This window comes from Bos grunniens, chromosome 3 (assembly GCF_055505025.1).
Source record: "Bos grunniens cultivar Pamir isolate PY7600 chromosome 3, Bosgru_T2T1.0, whole genome shotgun sequence".
Lineage (NCBI taxonomy): Eukaryota > Metazoa > Chordata > Mammalia > Artiodactyla > Bovidae > Bos > Bos grunniens.
Window position 1 is genome coordinate 36,536,989 of NC_141167.1, and position 21,731 is coordinate 36,558,719.

Below are 21,731 nucleotides of genomic sequence, written 5' to 3' on the forward strand. Positions count from 1 at the left end.
TAGAACTGAACATGGAACAACAGACTGGTTCCAAATAGGAAAAGGAGTACATCAAGGATGTATATTGACACCCTGCTTATTTAACTTAAATGCAGAGTACATCATGAGAAACGCTGGACTGGAAGAAGCACAAGCTGGAATCAAGATTGCCAGGAGAAATATCAATCACCTCAGATATGCAAATGACACCACTCTTATGGCAGAAAGTGAAGAAGAACTAAAGAGCCTCTTGATGAAAGTGAAAGAGGAGAGTGAAAAAGTTGGCTTAAAACTCAACATTCAGAAAACTAAGATCATGACATCTGGTCCCATCACTTCATGGGAAATAGATGGGGAAACAGTAGAAACAGTGGCTGTCTTTATTTGGGGGGGCTCTAAAATCACTGCAGATGGTGACCGCAGCCATGGAATTAAAAGACGCTTACTCCTTGGCAGGAAAGTTATGACCAACATGGACAGCATATTGAAAAGCAGAGACATTACTTTGCCAACAAAGTTCTGTCTAGTTAAGGCTATGGTTTTTCTAGTAGTCATGTATGCATGTGAGAGTTGAAAGCTGAGCACCGAAGAATTGATGCTTTTGAACTGTAGTGTTGGAGAAGACTCTTGAGAGTCCCTTGGACTGCAAAGAGGTCCAACCACTCCATTTTAAAGGAGATCAGTTCTGAGTGTTCATTGGAAGAACTGATGCTGAAGCTGGCCACCTCATGCAAAGAGCTGACTCATTTGAAAAGACCCTGATGCTGGGAATGATTGAAGACAGGAGGAGAAGGGTCGAAAGAGGATGAGATGGTGGGAGTTCCACCCACTCGAAGGATATGAGTTTGGGTAATCTCCGGGAGTTGGTGATGGACAGGGAGGCCTGGCATGTCCATGGGATCACAAAGAGTTAGACAAGACTGAGCGAATGAACTGAACTGAATGGATGTACAGTCAACAAATGTGGTGGCTCAGCTAGTAAAGAATCTGCCTGCAAAGCAGGAGACCCAAGTTCAATCTCTGGATTGGGAAGATGCCCTGGAGAAGGGAATGGCAACTCACTCCAGTATTCTTGCCTGGAAAGTTCCATGGATGGAGGAGCTTGGTGGGGAACAGTTCATGGAGTCACAAAGAGTCAGACACAACTGAGCGACTAACACTTTCCCTTTTTTTCTTCTAAAAGATGTTTTTTAATAAAAAATACTTAGTCCTAAATCAAGATGAAATAGAGTTATGAATCATTAAGAAAGTAGAGCTGTGACATTGCTGTTTATATTATCACTTTTAGATGACTGGGAGTGAAAGGAGAGCCTCCACAGTCAAACCCTAAGCTGTCACTGTCACGTCACCTGCACTCTTCTGGGCAAATGGTGCTGCCTGCTCCAGTTAAGCAGTCTGCTGAGTGTGTGTGTCCACTGCAGCTGAGAGTCACAGAAACGCACTTTGCAATCTTAGTCTAAGATCCCTCTCATGTTAGTAAGTGAGTCTCTCAGTCATGTCTGACTCTTTACAACCCCATGGACTAGAGCCCTCTCATGGCTATATTTTATTCTTTTCTAGCTACTATGTTTTTCTCCCCAAATTTGAGATGTAAATATTCATGTCTCTTTTATTATCATAGATAATTGCTCTGGAGCCTGTTGCCATTATTAGAAGAAAAAACAATACCTCCACATTGACATTCCCTTTCTGCTGCTGCTGCTAAGTCACTTCAGTCACGTCCGACTCTGTGTGACCCCATAGACGGCAACCCACCAGGCTCACTCTCCCTGGGACTCTCCAGGCAAGAACACTGGACTGGGTTGCCATTTCCTTCTCCAATGCATAAAAGTGAAAGTGAAGTCACTCAGTCGTGTCTGACTCTTCGCGACCCCATGGACTGCAGCCTACCAGGCTCATCCGTCCATGGGATTTTCCAGGCAAGAATACTGGAGTGGGCTGCCATAATAAGCCCCATATTGAACCTACAATAATTTAGGCTGACACACACATAAATAGAACAATGTCAAATTGTGAAATAAATCCAAATGCGTAGAGGAATTTAGATTAAGTGGTATTTCAGTTCTGGGAAAACTTTATCAGTGAATACACAGAACTAATGTGATAGGTACAATTTGAAAAAAGTATTAGATCCTATTTCATATCTCACACAAATATTAATTCTAGAAGTATGAAAGCTTTCAATAATGTAAAAGGAAACTGAAAAAAAAAGCTAAGGAAAAATGTATGATTTATCTGAACAATCTTAGAGTAGGGAAGCTTTTTTAAAGAATAACACAAAACCTTGAAACTTTAAACAAATCAATAAGCTTGACCATATAAAAATAAAATATTTATGAATGATTAAAAAGTAGAAGACAGATGAAATATTTGGGGAAAATATGTTCACAATCCATATCACATCAAGGAGATATTTTTTCTAATACATAAAAAAGTATCTGAAGAGTAATAAGGAAAATATCACTAATCTAACTGAAAATTATCAAATTATATGTACATAGTTTACAGGAAAATACAAGTGTGTTTTTAAAATAATAAATAATATTCAATGTCGCTCATCATGAGAAGGTATACTGAGAAGGCACTTTTCTCTTAAAAATTGGCAATGATCCATATTTTGAAAATATGCTTAGATGGTGAAGGAAGCTAACGCTCTTGGATATTGTGAGTGGGATATTTTTGTACTTTCCTACAAATGTACGGTGGGCTTCCCAGGTGGCGCATTGGTAAAGAATTCAGCTGCCAATGCAGGAGACGTCAGAGACGGGGTTTGATCCCTGAGTTGAGAAGATCCTCTAGAGGAGGAAATGACAACCCACTCCAGCATTCTTGCCTGGAAAATTCCATGGACAGAGGAGCCTCATGGACTACCATCCATGGGGTCACAAGTAGTCAGACATGACTGAGCACACACAAACACACAGATGTACAGGAGGACAAATGGGGAGCACCTTTCCATACATACCCTGTGACCTAACCATTTCACTTCCTTGTGTTCATCAGACAGATACACCTGCACATTTGCTTGTGCTGATATTATTGCAAATTCCATCTACATCAGAAGAGAGTAGTTAACTAAAGCATGGTGCATTCTAAAAGAGGATGAGAAAAAAACCTATGTCCTTTATCTTTATGAGATACAATCATCAGGATACATTCCATATTTTAAAAAAAATACAAAACTATGAGTGCAACAGTCAGAAACCAAATAGCACACAGGATATGATTCCATCCATATGACCTTCAAGACCAGAAGAAACTAATAGATGGTGATAAAAATGAGTAATAACCTCAGCAGAGACTGGGAAGAGACACAGGGAAGTGCTAGGGTGCTAGAAATACATAGTTTGATACAGATGGTGATTCCCTGGGTAAATGTTGGAAGAAAAATCCACAATGTACACATTTCTGCACTTTACTGTACATGCTTTACCTTAGTTTACAAAAATATAAACAAGATGCAGAACAGTACATATAACATTTTATACTTTGCACAAAATAAGCAAAAGAGAAAAAATAAAAAGGTCTCTACATGGATTTGTTTAAACTTGCCTAGGATGTTTCCAGAAGACCACACAAGAAACTGATCGCATTCGCTACACCTGAAGAGTGGTTCCAGGTGACTAAGGGTAGAGGTGAGAGGGAAAGCCCTCACATGTATCTTATGCTGCTGCTGCTGCTGCTGCTGCTGCTGCTAAGTCGCTTCAGTCGTGTCTGACTCTGTGCGACCCCAGAGACGGCAGCCCACCAGGCTCCCCCGTCCCTGAGATTCTCCAGGCAAGAACACTGGAGTGGGTACTTTTGCAAATTAAAGCATGTGAATATGTTACCTTACCATAATCATACATTGAATTAAAAATTTTAAAATACAGCACTTGGAATTATCCAAGACTCGGGGAGCTTACTCAATCCCCCTTACAAATGCAGCCTGGCAGGACACTGATGGGGCTACGGTCAGCCCTCTGCTGGCACGGTCTCTCCTGCCACAGAGTGTCACTACTGCAGGCTCGGCCTGTAAGACCTGGCAGACACTGGTCCATCGCCAGCCCCCATCACCTCCCAGGGCAGGCGTCATCACAACTGCTTAGACTCTTAGGTTGAGTAAGATCACATGCCCAGGTGCCCCACTTTATTCATTTATTGTAAAATATTTACAAGTGCCCATTACGTATCCACTGTATGGTCCACACAAAGGGGACACAGTAGCTCATATTTGTGCTCAAGGAAGACAGATAACAAGCAAATGAACAAAATATCTAGAGAGAACAAGTCATATGGCAATATGCACAAGAAAGAGAAACAAGTCAAGATGGAGGGAGAAAATTTCAAGGTGGAGGTAGTGAGGGAGAGTCATGGCTATTTCAAGGGTGGCTGACAGAAGGCCTCACAGGTGAAGTGGTACCTTGGATCAGAATGAAACAAGAAGACAAGCATGGAGAATATATGAAGATATAAAAGTTGAGGCAGAGGAAACAGCAAATCCAAAAGCCTTGAAATCAGAGCCTGCCTGCCATAGCTGAGAAACATCACAGAGGCCAGCATGGCCACAGCTCCAGGGACCAAATCAGGAAGAGAAGAAATAAGGAAGGAGAGGGAAGCAGGGCCCAGATCACACAGGGCCTTGGAGGCCATGTAAAGACTTCCACTCCTACTCTTCACAACATGGGAAACCAGTAGAGGGTTTGGGGAAGAATCAAGAGATTATTTTTGACCTGTTACATGGAAATGTCAGGATGGATACAAGTCTGGGCTTTACAAAGGAGAAAGAGTCTGGGTATATGAATCTGGGAGTCACTGAGCTTTATTTTGCTCCAATTCAATTACTCTTTGGGGTCTTTTGGGTCTTTGATGTCCTTTCTCATCAGTACCTCTTGGTCAGGCCCATCCTATACTATTTTATTTCAATCAGGTTCCCCACCTTCTTCTCATCATGTGAAGCAAGTGCTTGGGTATTTTACTCCTCCGTCTCAGATGGCAAACTGATCTCTCCCCACCTTGGATCCTCCAAAGGATCCAAGAGGCATAGCTTTTGCCAAGTCACACACATGTGCTCACATGCATTCAAGTGCCACTTATGTTCTTATGCCAGGGCCATAGATGCATACTCTCCTTAAGTTTTACATTTCCTTAATCAAGAGGGGCCATTTAATTGAATCTCCTCTGAAATAAAAAGAGCTACTATGTCCACTTGTACAGATACCTTAATATCACTGAAAGCTTTTCATGATGCCTTACTAAGGCTCCCATGACTTTTCTATGACCTTCACTAACTTTGTAGACTTCTAAAACATTTTTCAATCTTTGTCTATTCTCCCTCACTAACATCTGGATTATCCATCAGCTCTTGTTTAAAAATATATGCCACCCAACCTTTAAATCCCTGGAATCAAGGCACAGACTTCTCACTAGTGAATGACCATGAGAAAGTCACTTCATTTCTATAAGCTTCAGTTTCCTTACTTTATAATGAACTTCTGTCTCTATGAACAGAATAATTATTTAGTTTATATTTTTCTGTAGTTTGCTACTTAAATTAATGAGAATAAAGATGATGATACTTGTATAGTGATCCCCTAGTGAACTAGGGGATCTTCATACTCTTTGCAGGACAAGGAGGAAAAAATTTACAAGTGAAGATGAGACATGTGAACAGAATTCCTAGTATACATCAGTATAAAGAATATATGTATTATGATTTTTATTATTATCCTGAATTGGCTATTAATTAACTGTGTGAGCTTGGGAAATTTTACATATTCTCCCTGAGACACTGATTGCTAATCTGTGAAATGCAGGCAAAAATAATTCTATTCCTGAAGTTGTTGTAAGGAATATTTAAATATATAAATTTTTTACTTAAATAAGAAATATTTAAATAAGTCTAAGTACTGTGTCTGAAATCTTGACAGTGACAGAATGCTTCATAAACTCGATGATACCATCCTTATTACCATCGGGGAGAAGGGTCAGCTGGAGCAGGGCAGATAGAAGATCCAGGGATGAACTGAGCACCAGGGGAGGGCAAACCAAAATTCTGGTACAGAGAGTCCTCAGTTTTTAGAAGTTATGCAGAAGAAGACAGAAGCAGTGGAGATTCAAACCTGAAATAGCAATAGTTCACTCTGGGCAAACTAGAAACAAATGTGTATTGAGTTTGTCTGTTCCTATGCATGGAGAAGCCTGGTGGGCTGTAGTCCATGGGGTCACAGAGAGTCGGACGTGACTGAGTGACTTCACTTTTCACTCTGGTTCGTTCCAGGTGGGTAGTAGAACATAATGATCAAGAGGTTGGATTTTGTACAAAAACAGGCATGGTTTCCATCTTGACTCTGGAACACTGGCTCTGGAAACTCCATTCCCCAAATCTCAATTCCAGATCCACAGAGAAAAGATAAAAGTGATAGAATTTGGCCACCCATGGATCCCAGTGACATCATCCTCATTGAAGTACCCATAGAGGTCTCTTGAGACACACAGCACCATAAGGAAAAGAACTCAGAGCCTGAAGACAGATCTGGCTTGAATCCTAATTTAGATATTTACTGTGTGATTTTGGATAAGTTTTTTGATCTTTCCAAGCCTGAGTTTCCTCAGTTATAAACTGGAGAAACTAACCACTTCTAACTGAAATACAGCAAGCAAAACACTATTGCAGTGATGGGCACACAGTATGTACTCAAAGTGGTGATTACTATTATCACTATGATAGCTCTTTACCAGGAACTGTACCTCATGTTGGGGATTCAATGTGGACAAGAATATATTTCATACTATGTACAACATGACACCTTTCAGCTATTTGAAGACAGGTGCCTTGTTCCTCCATGCCATATCGACTCCTGTCTTCTCTGGTTTCTTAGCTATTTCTCACAGCACAAGATTTCCCCATGCAATCCTCTCCTCTCTGGCCTTCGCTTGCTTTGCTTGATGAGTGTTTTGTTTTTGTTTTTGTCAACGCCCATTCGGAATATGGTACCCACAATGGATACACCATCCAGCCATGGAATTCCACTATCAACCTGAGGATCACAGGAGGAGAATTTGGCTTTTGCGCTAACCCTCTACTTTAGCTAATTAAGCCACACATTTCTGTCAGTTTTTCTATTTTTACAGTCATGGTGAAATGACTCTAAATGACAGTCACAATGAAAACTGCAATGGAGCTACCGAACTCATGAGCTTAGCAAGAGTACCTGAGAAAGTCTTCAGTCGTTTTAAACAAACTTACAGGTAAAGAAGGGGCTTCCCTGATAGCTCAGTGGGTAAATAATCCAGGTGCAATTGCAGGAGACACAGGTTCTATCCCTGGGTCGGGAAGATCCCTTGGAGGAGGGAATGGAAATCCATTTCAGTATTCTTGCCTGAGGAATCCCACAGACAGGGAGCCTGTTGGGCTATAGTCCGTGGGGTCGAAAAGAGTCAGACAGGACTGAGTAACTGAGTGCACACACAAGTGTAAAGAAGCATATATCCTATATGAAGATTCAAAGTAAAATCAGAATGAATCTACTTTACCTCTTATCCTTTAAATAGTAAGAGTGGCCCTAATTTAGTACCACTGAGAAGATGAGTATTTCAATCTAGCTGGGAGAAAGCAAAACCTTTAACATTACTAAGAATAGAAGAAATACTTAACTAAGAAATCAGCTTTGAGTGTATTTTAAAAGTAGACTCCCTAGTAAAGTTGATAAGATCTTTATTATTAATGTCAAATATCCTTTATCCCAGCTCATAAATCCTCCCAGAGAAATGGAATAGAATAGAGGTAGAACAGATTTATACCCTCCTCCTAAGGCAGAGTCTTCTATTGGTGCCTCCAGGTAACCTAAAGGGTCAGCAAAAGCTACAGCTTTAAGACAGTCAACAGGTAGTTCCTGCAATCTTGGAATGTAAACAACACCTTTTCAAATTAGGAAAAAAAAAAAAAAGAGTCCTAAAATATAGATCCTAGTCTCCAAACATTCATGAGGACACATTTCTACTCATTGATTTATGTGCCTAGGCCTGAGTGTCAGAGGCCTGAGAAATCACAGCTGGATGAAAGAGATGAGCTTTGCATGAACGTCATATTTTGTTTTATAAAAGGAGCTCAAGCATCATAGTTTGAATGGCTCGGCACCTCTTTAATCAAACCAGGGCTTCTCAGGCCAGGGCTTTGAAAGTGAGCTAATTAGCAATGTGCCAGAGACTTACCTGGTTAATCAAATGATTAATCACTCTGTAGATTTCATTTCTCTTATTTCCTGGCTGTCTTTGGCTCTTCTATTTGGGTTTTTTTTTGTATTTTGGGGGAGAATTAGCATTTTAATAGCTGGCAGTCACCATTCAGAGTAAAAAAAATGGCATTGTCCCATTTTAACCATTTTTTATACAAATAAAAACGAGACAGAGGGGATTCTTTCCCAGGAGTAGAAAAAGAATAGTCTTCGACTATGGCTTGACCACAAAATGTTAAACCATTTCTGAGGAAACATGGTGTTTAGGTAGAAGAGAATTTGAAGCACTGTGGAAGGTTTGAGCAATTCTTTACATGGGCAGTCTTGTCTGGAGAATTACATGACCACCATTCATGTAATGATTTAATGATATTCTTAAAGTTTAGATATCTAAACCATTAAGGAGCTCATTATTGTTTTCAAAGTTAATATTATAATGGCCCAATTTCAATTCAATGTCTTAAAATAGTTGTCAGTCATAAAAAGATGTAAATAGCTAAGAACTATAAGAAATTCACCAATTACCAGCAATTCCCTCATTACGTCACTCCAGTCACCCTGAAAATCAGCCTCCCCACTCAGTCCATATGACCCTTCAGCCCATCTCCCATGACCTGGTGGAACCATGTGAAAGCATCCTCTGATGACCCCAATGATGTTTCAAATGGATGACAATAACATCATTATACATTTGTTAACAACAATTCCTTGTGTTTGAATTTCCATTTAATTTTCTTCCATTGCCACATGTGTCAAATTTCCATGAGAAGTACAGAGAATATGATCCAATAAATATTTTCCTTTTTTAAAGGCCAGTGTAAGTGGATCTTGAAGGTAGATGCGAATGGCCCAAAAGGATAATGGGCCTCCATCTGGTTAGGCTGGTGCTTCTCAGCTCTTCTAGAAAGAGCCTCATGTCTATGTGACATTTTCAATCTGCATTCTTTGCCCCTTTAAATGTCCTAATCTTTTGCCACAATGAACCACTGTTTCTTATGGAAGATGGTCAAACACTTCAGAGTAGGTGTGTAAGTAATATGTGTGTGGTATGTATTTGTGTGTGTGTGTGTGTGTGGTATGTATTTCAGTCAAGAGAGAGCTGACAACTGTAACATTAGTAGGTGTAATGTTATTACCAAGCATTACTAGGTGCACTAAAAAGCAAACATAAATTTTAAGAAATGGAATATTCCTGTAACTTTAGAGCAAAATGGAGAAAACATGGAAGGAATGAGAATCCAACTGGAGAGATCAGATTTCTTTCATTGTTTCTTTATTAACTATTGCCCCCAAAATAATCAGATCTTCTAGAAGTCTATAATACAGGTAAAAGTTAGTTCCTGAGACAAAAGCTTTGATTATTGAGAAGACTCATAAAATGAAGGATTCTTCAACAAAAGTCTCTAATTTAAAGGACTCTTTGATGACTGGAAAACAGAATCATCAAAAGAGAATTCAAGATAAAGACTAAGTTTTCACCTTATTCCCTGGACAGTTAGCCCATCCAAACAGAGGACCTAGTTGAGGTAATGCTACCACTTCCAGTTCCGGGTGTATCCCAAAGCCAGGAGTAACCCAAGAAATGCTGACAATCAGATCAAAGTTTTAGTTTCCCCTCCTTCAGTTTTACTCATTTCCAATCAGTTATCAAGTAGCCTCCAAAATGATCTTTCTAAAACACAATCTAACCTGTCTTTACAATTGGTTCAAACTGCCTTGGACAGTTTACAAGGTTGTACATGATCTTCCCCATCACCCTCTTCAGCCTTGTCTCCATAATTCCTCCATGCACTCTCTCTGCTTCTGGATCATATTGACCTGAATAACCAAACATTTTGTGACTTTTCCCACCATTAGGCCAGCACTAACCGCTTTCATGACTTCTTCAAGTAACTTCTGGACGCCTATAGGGAGGTCTCAGTCCTGAACAAACCCACCCATGCAGAGTTAACCCACCCAAGGCTGATCTGTGTTCATTGCTACTCTGTGCCATCCAACCAAGCTCTAGACCCAGGTCAATGGCTGTTTTACCTCCACTCTGCCAAGGCTCAAATCTCAATGACCAAGAAACTTCAACATGCCAAAGTTTCAGTACAATTTCATGGTCAAACAGAAAATATTTCTATTCCCTTTGTATAAATCTCCAGGAATGAAGGGATGAGAGGTGGTACCAAAATGTTTAAACACAGAGATTTAAACAAAGTTGTCGTTTCTATTTTTATATATGGTCGCTCTGTGCTCCCAAGACAGCCTTTGCAAGATAGGAGACAAATCCAAATGATAAATACTGTTCTGTATTCAGAACTCTCTCTCTCTCTGACCTGTGAAGGAAGAGCTTTAGATGGGATTCCTTCTTGGTAAAGGATATTTTTTTTTTCCTAGAGAATCTCCCATGCCTCCCTAAAACCTGAGGTCACTAGATTGGTTCTCCAGACATGCTGAGATGTGTCTGTCTGGATCCCACAAGTGGAAACATGATTTATTTCACAGGAGAATTCTCAATATCCCCTAAAAGAGAGTTCCATCAGGTCTCAATCTGCAGTTTTCCAGACACCCTCAGACATGTCTAGATCCATGGGTAGACATGGCTAGTGCTCAGGCCGAGACACAGCTACACCTTAATTTATGGGTGAGGTGGGAGAAAAAGTATCTGTGGAAAAGGACGTATTTGAGCCATATTTTGAAAGCAGAGAAGGATTTATGGAAACACTGCAACAAATGATTCATGAAGAGAAAGCAGAACCATTATAGAGGCCAAATATCAAAATAATCCACTTTAAACAAATTTTGCTCAGCTATCCAGAGAAGGACATACTGACATTCCTTGAGATCATACCGACTCACAGTGACAACTCAATAAATATTGTTGAATGAATAAATGAATTAATGAGTAAATTGTTTCATTTACTTTAAGCAAATTAAATTTGGCTCTGAGCCCCTACTTGCCACAGGCAGGGAGGATTCCATTTCAGTCAGTTTTGAGGGTGATTTCCTTCCCTGCCTAGGGTTTTGAAAACAGTCTTGGCAGTATATATGGTATCCACAGAATGAGGGACTGCTACATGGTGTTCACTCTCCTTACAATTACATGCATCCTGTACACGGCATTGCCAGGCAGACAGTCCTCTATCATTTGGCAGGTGGTGGTGCTTCAGGTGGGCTCAGAGATGCTTCCCCAGCAGAGCTCTCCAACCAACACAAGCCCAGCCATAGACCTGCTTCAAAAGCCTCAGTGTTAGCGATCCTCTCAGCCGTCTTCCCTTATTTGGTGCTTCATCCATATAGATCATGGATTTCTGTCACTCACAGAAGCACTCCAAGTGCTAACTAACCCTATCTCAATCAGAAAAGGGAAACCCGCCCTTTCCCTTCTAAATAAACCGCCTTTTGTTTCCTTGAATCACAGCACCAGTCTCTATTCATGAGTTCATAAGCCCAAATAGAATAATGAGTGCTTCATAATTTCTGCTTTCAACCCTGACATATAAAAACTATTAACAATCTCTTAGACAAGGAACGGGCTTCCCAGGTAGCACTAGTAGTAAAGAACCCTCCTGTCAATGCAGGAGACGTAAGAGACGTGGGTTTGATCCCTGGGTTGGGAAGACCCCCTGGAGGAGGGCACGGCAACCCCCTGTAGTATTCTTGCCTGGAGAAACCCGTGGGCAGAGGAGCCTGGTGGGCTACAGTTGATAGGGTCGCAAAGAGTCTGACATGACTGAAGCAACTTAGTAGGCAAACAAGGAATGCAAATTCAGATCAGAGCTTGGGCTCTTATATAAGGGACCTTGCTCTTTCAAGTCTGGAGAGATAACAGCCAGAAAAAAATACCAAAATCATGTTGCAGTGTAGTATTTTCCCCCCAGGATCATTCTAGTTCCCATGATACTGTGGAATTATGTCTTGCAAAGAACTCTGAATCCAGAGTCAGAAGACTCCACCCTCTGGACTCACTGCAGCTCATCATGGCTCCATTATCTCTTGTGTAAAAATTGTCCCATTGACCTCCCTAAACCATATGAAGATCAAGTGAAACAGGAATTCTTCAAATCCTGAGAGCTGGACAAAGAGTGCTTACTAGAGCGGATCAGGTCAAAAGTCAGCAGAAACCTAGGTTAGTTGCGCCTGCTCCCCTGTGACTCTGAAAAAAAAAAAAAAAGTCCTCAGAGTTGAAGTGACCCTCGTGGCCTCAGAACAGGTGGCCTCTCTTCTCACAGGCGAGTTCTGCTGTTTCATAATCCTGGAGGGAGAACGAGCCCTAGCGGCAATGCACAAGAAACACCAGCCAGAAATGCGATCCTTGGCCCGCTGCGGAGCAGGAAAGCAGGTCTATCACCTGTGCCATGTTTACTGTGGGCCCCGAGGCCTGAAAGGCAGCTTTGTTCAGCCCCCAGGTGAGCTGCAAGAGGAGGGTGCCTCTCCAGCCACCGCCACCAAGACTTGTACAAAGCTCTCATTCAGCGGTCCCGTCCTGGCCGTGCCCTCTGATGCTGCCTCTGACTTACTGGGTTCCCTGGACAGAGATAATTTCCCTGGCTGCACCCCCCCACTGCTGACCCTGCTACTGCATAATGCCACTCCGAGGGCACGGGTAGAATATTACATTCCAGAGAGAAAAGGCAATGCTCTGGCTGAAAAGACCCGGCTGCAGTGGAGGACACTCCCCGTTCACCACAGTGCTCCCAGTGTCCCAGCAGACAATAGGCCTCTGTGCAGCCCCCTCTCCTAATGCAAGGACTGCTTACATGTTTTCATCTTTGGAAACTTCAAACTGCTCAGTCCCCAGGAGCAGCTGTACAAGAGAGCGTCTGTCTAGGATGGAAGGGGAGAAGAAGAGGTGAGATTTATCCTTTCAAAATAATCTCCCAGCCAGGTTTATTTATTCCCAGGGGTAATGCCAGGTTTTTGCCAGTTTATTCTCTCATTCACTTAAACAGTCAATATCTATAGATCATCTACAATGTGCTAGGCATCTTGCTAAGATGTCTTACTAGAAATGCCTTGCCCTAAAGAGAAAAATTAAATAAGACTGCCCTGCCCTTAAGCAGATGGTGTCCAAGGATCTGAAAAAAAAGCACTTTGTGTATTGATTTTTGTGTTGGGCATCCTTTTTCCCACTTTGTGCAGTACCTGACCTTTGATCTTCATTCTGTCCTGGCTCCTGAATCCCTTCTAATTTATCATCCTGTGAAAAATAAAAGTCAAAATGGGTTTCCCAGGCAGTCGCTTACTAGTGGGAATGCAAAAACAGCATAATCCCTATGGAGGACAATTTGTCAATACATAGTAAAACTGCATATGTATTTACTCTTCTACCCAAAATATCATCTCTAAGAATTCACCCTGAACATAAATCTCTAATAATACAAAACTACACATACATAAGATTATTCAGTGCAGTTATCATTTTTATTTGCAAAACACTGGAAAATACCTATATGTCCAAATATAAAGAACTGGTTCAATAAACCATAGTGTTACACAATGGAATACTATGCTGTTGTAAAAAAATGACAATCACTATGTATTGAAGGAATGATTTATAGGGAGTATTATTAATTGACAAAATCAGGATGCAAAATAACATATATAGCATGCTAGCTTTTATGCCAAATAAAAAGAGGAAATAAGAAAACATACAAATCTCTGCTTATTTTTACCACCCCCCGCCAAAAAAGGATAAAAAAGAAAACAACTAAGCTGGATACCTATAGGATTAAGGAAACAGAGATGAAGGGAGGTGAGAGAGTGAATTCTTCTAAGTGTAATTTTTTATATAGTTTTGACTTTTAGATACTATAATAGAGGCTTAAAAATGTAAAGGATCACTATCTTGTAACAACCTATAATCAAAAAGAATATATATACATGTATATTTATAAAACTGAATCTCTTTGCAGTACACCTGAAACTAACACAACATTGTAAATAAACTATACTTCAAGTTTTTAAATGCTGTAAAGGATATTATTGGGTCAATTGACAAAGTTGGAATAAGGACAATAAATTATATCAAAGTGTTTTTTTCAGTGTTTACTGAAGTTGATAACCATGTTGTGGTTATGTAAGGAAATACCATTGTCCCTAGAAAATAGATACTGCTATGTTTAGGGTAAAGTCTATAATATATGCAACTTACTTTCCAATGGTTCAGAAAAATATTATACATATATATATGTATGTTTATTTACACTGTGTGTGTGTCCATATGTAAGCACGAAGGTAAAGAGAGGAAATGATAAAGCAAATGGAGCAGAATGTCAACAATAGAAGAATCTTGTTAAAGGGCATATGACTATCCTTGTACTATTCTTATTCTTACAATTTTTCTTTATGCTTGAAGTGATTTCAGGTTAAAATTTGTTGCTGTTGTTGGGTGGGATTTCTAATGATGACATTTCATAAGAGAAATGTGAACATGATTGTCTCAGACTGTCTCCTCCTCCAGCGACTGTCTGCACTTCTGGGTGCAGCAACTTCTTGGCCCATCAATGTGTTCTTCCTAAAGTCATTCTCCCACGAGTCTGGCAAGTAAGGATGTATCCTAGGTGTACTCTGCACTGTATCAGGAAGACTGTAATAAAAGGAAATTAAATGGTATAGTTGATCAGGCTTGGACCTGAGTCATCTTGGGTCATTTTGAATAAGAATAGCTACCACCTATGACTTCCCAGGTGGCGCTAGTGGTAAAGAATCTACCTGCCAATGCAGGAGATGCAAGAGACACTGGTTCACTCCCTGGGTTGGGAAGATCCCCTGGAGTAGGAAATGGTACCCCACTCCAATATTCTTGCCTGGAAAATTCCATGGGCATAGGAACTTGGGGATCTACATTCCATGGGCCCACAAAGAATCAGACACGACTGTGTGACTGAGCGCGCGCACACACACACACACACACACCACTTATGTATCAGAACTATGCCAAGAACTTTACGGATATTGTCTCATTTGATCCTTACAATAACACTGGGGAGGGAGCAATAATGTCCTTGAGAAAGAAACTGATATATACTGTGAGATGTAGCAATGTCATGACTAGAATTCTGACAGTCTGGTCTCAAAGCCCATGTTCCTTAACTTCCAGGATTTAATACCTGCCCCAAATATAGAAAGACCAGGTCCGCCTGTCAACTCTTAACACTCTCCAGGTCTTGGTCTGATGCTACATCCTCTATAAAGCCCTCCTGAAATCCCAGGAGGCATTGATACTACTTTTCCCATTCTCCCATCTCAGTTGGTAACCACCACTAAAAAAAAAAAAAGAGAGAGAGAGAAAATTGATAATGTTGTATTATTGTTTTTGCATGTCTGTTTTACTTTTTGGACATTGACTTCTTTGAGAACAGAAACTATATCTTTTCTTCTTTATATTCCCAGCATCTCTCACAGGTTCTAGTTCATGATAGATTCTCTCAACGTTATTGAAGCTGTATTGGATTTTGTTGAGTATCTATTGAGCCTTTCAAACAGCTCTATTGTGCTCACATTTTATTCACATAGAAACTGAGGCTTAAACTTGAGCCTTGAGTCAACAACTTGATATGATCTCCTGCTAAGGCAAATATGATCTTGAACCTCATTAACAGAAGAATCATATGTAGAAAGAGAAAATGGATGACCTAATCTACTGCAGATAATCAGGCCAAACACAGAGAAAAAGACTTCTACACCTACCTGAAGGCAGATGTAGTCAAACTGGATGAAGCCTGAGAGCAAGATGAGAATAGATGGTACTCAAAGACAGCATTGTCTCAGTGGAGACCAAAGGAACTAGGGTTCATAACAACTCAGGGGAGCTTTAGATGTTTCCAAACACCTTAGTGCATTCAGTTTTTCTAATTGAACACCAAGAGATGAACTTCAGCTGATGGCTAGTTGTCACTGGGAGAAGGATTAGTGTTCTAAAATATAAAAGAATATTATTTTTTTCGTTCAGCTATATAAAGATGGAGTGAACTGCTTCAGATAATAGTGAGCTCCCTGTCTCTAGAAGTGTGCAAGCAATGATTGAATACCACTAGTTAGGAATGTTTTAGAGGGTATTTGAGTGCCAACAAGTGAAAAGACAGGTATAAATTAGTAGCATCTATATGCAGGTCCTTAAGCCAATCTAAAGACATCCCTGGCCCACCAAAAAATAAACAAATAATAAAGACAAAGTAGGACTTCCCTAGATAGCATGTTCAAAAGCAGAGACATTACTTTGCCAACAAAGGTCCATCTAGTCAAGGCTATGGTTTTTCCTGTGGTCATGTATGGATGTGAGAGTTGGACTGTGAAGAAGGCTGAGCGCCAAAGAATTGATGCTTTTGAAGTGTGGTGTTGGAGAAGACTCTTGAGAGTCCCTTGGACTGTAAGGAGATCCAACCAGTCCATTCTAAAGGAGATCTGTCCTGGGTGTTCTTGGGAAGGAGTGGTGCTAAAACTGAAACTCCAGTACTTTGGCCACCTCATGTGAAGAGTTGACTCATTGGAAAAGACTCTGATGCTGAGGGGGATTGGGGGCAGGAGGAGAAGGAGATGACAGAGGATGAGATGGTTGGATGGCATCACCGACTCGGTGGACGTGAATTTGAGTGAACTCCAGGAGTTGGTGATGGACAGGGAGGCCTGGTGTGCTGCAATTCATGGGGTCGCAAAGAGTCGGACACGACTGAGCGACTGAACTGAACTGAACTGAGGACTTCCCTGGTGGCTCAGATGGTAAAGCATCTGTCTACAATGTGGGAGACCCAGGTTTGATCCCTGGGTCAGGAAGATTCCCCTGGAGAAGGAAATGGCACCCCACTCCAGTACTATTGCCTGGAAAATCCCATGGAAGGAGGAGCTGGGTAGGCTACAGTGCATGGGGTTGCAAAGAGTCAGACACAACTGAGCAACTTCACTTCAAAGACAAAATAGTAAGTTTTCACAAAGCTAAATTAATTCAATTTAAACAATAACTCAATTATAAAATTACATCTTTTGGTGTTGAAGTTTCATTATTTTTCTATAAAATGAGGATGATAGATGGTTTTTACAGTGCCTGACTTGGCAAAAAAAAATTAGCAAGTTGAGAAATCTGTGGTGGTGCCAAAATACTTTTTGAAATTATAGTGAACCATGGAAATTCAAAAGTCTATCAGCTAATGGACCAGACAACCTCTGAGGTCTCTTCCACCCCCAGGAACAAATGGCTCCACCTCTCACAGACTTGAACCCTGAGTGTCACCATCTAGGTCCAGTACAAACTCACTGGCTTTGGAGTCAGACATGCTGGGCTTCACACCAAGGTTTAGCTACTCACTAGTCAAGGAACTTTCAGCAAGTTGCTTAATATCTTTGAACCTCAGTTTGCTCATCTATTGATACAAATAAGGATTAAAAATAATGTCCTTCACTGTAGGATTTTGGGCATTGGGGTCCAAAACCACACTTAGGCTTGTGTGGCATATAACACAAAGAGCCACAATTCTTTTCACTTCTTCAACTAAGAGGCAGAACTTACTTTTCCATCCTTTGTATTTGTATTGGCCTTGTGTTACTTTGGCCAAAAGACTGTAGCAGAAGCAATAGTCTAAGTTGGGGCTGCAAGTGTCTGCTCATGTCTGGTTTTGGTCTTGGAACATCCGCCCTGTGCCATGTGAATAAGCCAGGCTGGCCTGCTAGTTAATGAGGTCCAGTCACTCTCACTTCTCTGCTTGACAGTCAGCCAACGGCCAGAAAAGGCTATTGAGAGAGGCCATTCATCTGGCCTGCCCTCTATCTGACCACAGATGCAGGAGTAAACCCAGTTGACACCAACCAAGCCTGACCCAGATCTTCAAAACACCCAACTAACCCCTTGACTCATGAGGAATAATAAATGATAGTTCTTGGAAGCCACACTGTTTCATAGGGGTTGTTATTCAGCAAAAGCTAACTGAAAAACCAGAGTTAATATTTTCTAGTTAAGTGACCTTGAGCAAGCTATTTTCAGTGTTTTAGTTTTAATACTCTCATCTGTAAAACAGATGAACAAGTCCTACTTCATAAGTTTATTGTGCGACTTAAGTGATATTATATAATTAAAATATTTGTTCCTGGTACATGTTAAATATTCCATTCATTATAGATTAAGATTAGTGATAGTAGAAGTAGCAATATGCTTCCTCCCTACCCTACACTCCACATAGATTCCAGTCCCAAGAACATGCGAACAGAGGTTATTTGTTTGAAATAACTGTTCATCCTATGACTAATAAGATGTCTTATGCAAAATGCACTCAGTTGGGCTTTGATTGATTTTATATTCCTGACTCACCCTCTGAACTATTCAGTTACGCAACGTAGGTGCTGCTGCTGCTGCTGCTGCTGCTGCTGCTGCTGCTACTGCTGCCAAGTCGCTTCAGTCGTGTTCAACTCTGTGCGACCCCATAGATGGCAGCCCACCAGGCTCCGCTGTCCCTGGGATTCTCCAGGCAAGAACACTGGAGTGGGTTGCCATTTCCTTCTCCAATGTATGAAAGTGAAAAGTGAAAGTGAAGTCGCTCAGTCGTGTCTGACTCTTAGCGACCCCAAGGACTGCAGCCTACCAGGCTCCTCCATCCATGGGATTTTCCAGGCAAGAGTACTGGAGTGGGGTGCCGTTGCCTTCTCTGAAAGTAGGTGCTAGGATGTTAATTACTCAGTTGTGTACAACTCTTTGTGACCCCATGGATTGTAGCCTACCAGGCTCCTCTGTCCATGGAATTCTCCAGACTAGAATACTGGAATGTGTAGCCATTCCCTTCTCCAGGGGATCTTCCAGGCCCAGGGATTGAACCTAGATCTCCTGCACTACAGGCAGATTCTTGACTATCTGAGCCACCACAGAAGGCCAAAAGGTAAAATTTTCATCAAACTGTTCAGAGCTGACAGCATCACTGTTCCCAGAGTCAAACAACCCAATAGGGCAAAGAGGGTAGGAATGGGTACAGCTAACTCATTCCGCAGGGTCACAGGGCACCATGCATTCTCCCAAGGGAAAATATTATTACAAATAATATTCACACCAAGCATTTTCATTTGCATATATAGTGATGAGTAAACCAAGTCCAAGATGGTTCAGCGACTCTCCCATGATCACATTGCCAATAATAAGCAGAGGCAAGGTGCCACGTGGTCAGATGCATCCAGATCTGTTGATCTTTGTTCGTAGGATTTGCTCTCTGGCTTTGAGATCATCTAAGAAACCTCTCACAGAGACCCCCCTCTTCACCCTCACATCTACTGCCTTCTTAGTGGGTCACACCCAAGTGAAGCCTACTGTCTCTCACCTGTGCATTTACAGTAGGATTTGTCTCACCACCTCTAGTCTCAGCCACTGACAACAGCCACCAGTCCCTGCCAGAACCAACCCCCATGACACACAGATCTGATTACAGTAAAGTTCTGCCTTTCAGAATTGGAATTCCCTGACTTTCCGTCACCTACATGATAACATCAAAACTCTGGTCTCAGAGAAGCAGAGCTTTATCTACCTCATCAACCACAGATTCCAACTTTCCTCCCTCCAGGCCATCCTAACGTTCTCCCAGCTCCCACGGCCCACCGTGCTTTTCCTTGCCGCCACTTCACTGCACATCCTGTCGTTCTCTTCTGAGCTCTCACCCAAGGGCCTGAGTTCCTGACAAACTCCAACTTGATCTTCAAATCTTCCTTCAAAAGCCAAATCCTTTGTAAAATCTTCCCTGAAGCCTCCACAGATTTAGATCATCTTCTCCCAACATCCCTCCTCTCACCCAGTTAAACAAAACTCACACTATATTTTTTGCTTGTGTGTCTTCTCTATTAGAATCACAAACCAGGCATCAACCACAATTAGTGAGATTTTGTGTTTGTACCGTGCTAATAAAAAGGGTTATTACAGTGGCCTCTGCTGTTTAGTTTAGTGGGCAAGAGATGAAGGCAGAAACCAAGTTAGACATTGCTAATCAGTTATCAGACTTTGAGGGTCTCTAATAAATACCTCATTTTTAGATACAATGAACTGCTCAAAGCAAGCAGCCATATCCTGAACTGAGGAAACACTGGGCTATGAAACAAGAGAGATGACATGGAAAACCTTAATGGTATAAGTAGCAAAACCTGCAGGAAGATTTAGAAAAATCATTTAATTCAGTTTTCAGGGGTGCCAAGGACAGAATGCATTTTCCTTGTGAGTAAGGAAGAGGAAATTTTGTGAAAAACAAGATCTTTCCAGAGCAGGTGTTAAAGAAATTAAATCTCACAGAGGATGGACCAAGGCCAGAATTATGATTCTCATGGTAAACAAGGAAAAGGTATTCAGCTGGGCCAAGAGCAGAAAAGGATTGGAAAGAGACAGTGACATAGAGAAGGCAAAGGGGGCCTCCAGCGTGCAGCCATGCTGTCTATGAGCAAAAGGTTTATCCTACCAGGTCTCAGGCAAGTTTCCAGGGAACACCTAAATGCTAGAGACATGGACTGTTTTTAAGTCATTCTGCAAAGAAATAGTACCATCATTTGGTTGTCTGGATCATAGAACCATAAAGACAATTTAATTACTACCCTTCAAGCATAAAGATGAGAGCGTTCTCAAGTGCATTAAAAACTTAGAAACACAAAACCTATGAGCCTTTGGTGAAAAAGGTGCCCGATAACAAAATATTGCAAATCAAAAATGCCTCAAAATAAAAGAATTTCGCAAAGGCAAAGCCATGGTGAAAAGGCTAGTAGTAAGCGCTAAATGGATTTGAGTATTGAATTAAGATTAGACAACTGGGAATTACATTTATAAATTAGATATTAATATTATGAATTCCAACAATGTAAAATAATTTCACTAAGGAAAAATGGAAGGCATGAGGAAGGGCTGTGAAGACATAGATGACCCACAAGTCTTATATTTCAAAAAAAGCACTTATAGATAAGGCCCAATTTGGAGCATCTAATTTAAAAGCAATTTTTCCTCATCCCATTAATGTATTTCATAATGTTTTTCTTAAGTTTGGAAGGATTTCTTTTAAGAATAAATATCCTGTTAAGTAATAGTCTGAGGTTTAGCAATTCCTTGTTTTTTCTTCCATTAGATTTAAGAAAAAAAATAAACATACTCTCTATTAAAAATGATGTGCATTTTAATGACCACACTTTTATATAATTATTTATGCCACATCCCTTTGTTTGCAAAAAGAAATGTAGAAAATAATATTAAATACACTTTCAAACTTACAATGAATAATATGCGGGTGGAGAAATTTGTGGAAAAATTTACTTTCTTCTATGAACTTTCCAATACTGCTTGATTTTTGTGTTATTTACCAGATTTGCAAATGTAATAAAGAAATTATTCTTTAAAATAAACACACAAGGACTAAAATTGATTTCAGTTCTCATGCCACTCTGTTGGTTGATAGTAATTGCCTGGAGCACCACATTAAGAAGGATTTTTGAGCTGCATTAAATATCAGCAGAAAACAGTACTCTGATTAATCAGTGAATCTGCCATGGATGGCTCTCAGGAAGTGTGTGTGTAGTCAGCATTTCAAAAGACTAATAAAAATGAGAGTAGTA

At 40.7% G+C, this 21,731-nt stretch overlaps 1 long non-coding RNA gene across 4 annotated transcripts in view; it reads right to left on the bottom strand.

Annotated features, from left to right (window-relative positions):
- LOC147375477 (uncharacterized) overlaps nt 1–21,731 on the bottom strand; it is a 166,345-nt gene that overhangs the window by 39,512 nt on the left and 105,102 nt on the right. The window contains exon 1 of one of the 4 annotated variants that reach the window (XR_015160157.1): nt 12,941–14,117. The exons of the other annotated variants lie outside the window; for them this stretch is intronic. This is a non-coding gene — a long non-coding RNA (uncharacterized LOC147375477). Of the gene's footprint in view, nt 1–12,940; nt 14,118–21,731 lie in introns of those variants that run through there. 4 annotated transcript variants of the gene reach the window in all.